The sequence below is a fragment of the Triticum dicoccoides genome, chromosome 7B (assembly GCF_002162155.2).
Source record: "Triticum dicoccoides isolate Atlit2015 ecotype Zavitan chromosome 7B, WEW_v2.0, whole genome shotgun sequence".
Lineage (NCBI taxonomy): Eukaryota > Viridiplantae > Streptophyta > Magnoliopsida > Poales > Poaceae > Triticum > Triticum dicoccoides.
Window position 1 is genome coordinate 57,827,502 of NC_041393.1, and position 740 is coordinate 57,828,241.

Sequence of the window (740 nt, forward strand, 5' to 3'; positions counted from 1 at the left end):
TTTAACTGTGCCTTCTTCTTTTTGCAATCGTAACCAGTTTCAGCATGTATGTGCCCTTCCTTTTTTGAACCACGATTACTTTCTTACTTTGAATAACAATCTTTAATGACCACCCAGGCCGACGTGGTAACTGGTTAATACGTATGATCTTATTTGATTTGCCGTATAAATGTGCGCAATTATATGTATATATACGCATGCACATACACAGACAAATAAGTATCTTTTTGCATGTATATAAATTCTATGTATATGTGAGAAATATGGCACGTCCCAATACATTCAATTTCACCACTTGAATTACTCATGTACATATATGTTTTTGTGTTGACCTGACAGGTGGGATCACATCTGTTCATGGCGTTGGCCATGCAGCCTCAGGTGGCCGAGATGTCATACACCAGCGTGAACGGCACCACGTGGACATACTACCGCGCCGAGGACGGTCAGCAGACAGCGAAGCTCGTGAGCCAACGCCGCAAATGGTACACCGAGCAGGCGGTTGATCCGGTGACCGGCCGTCTCACCGGCCACCCCGTCCCAGCGACGAGGCCGGAGCACCTGCCCAACGCGACACAGCTCATCGCCGCCGCCAACAGCGGCTCACCCGCGGCGCTCCAGGCCGGGTGGGTCCACTCCAGCGTCCAGGTGGTGGTCTTCTCCGCGCCGGTCGGCCAGACCGCCGTGGTCTCCGCTGCCGTCCCCGTCGACGTCCTGACGATCACTAGCCTGGGCACCGC

At 52.7% G+C, this 740-nt stretch overlaps 1 pseudogene; it reads left to right on the forward strand.

Moving 5' to 3' along the window:
• Positions 1 to 740, forward strand: part of LOC119336773 — a 7,586-nt pseudogene that overhangs the window by 1,791 nt on the left and 5,055 nt on the right.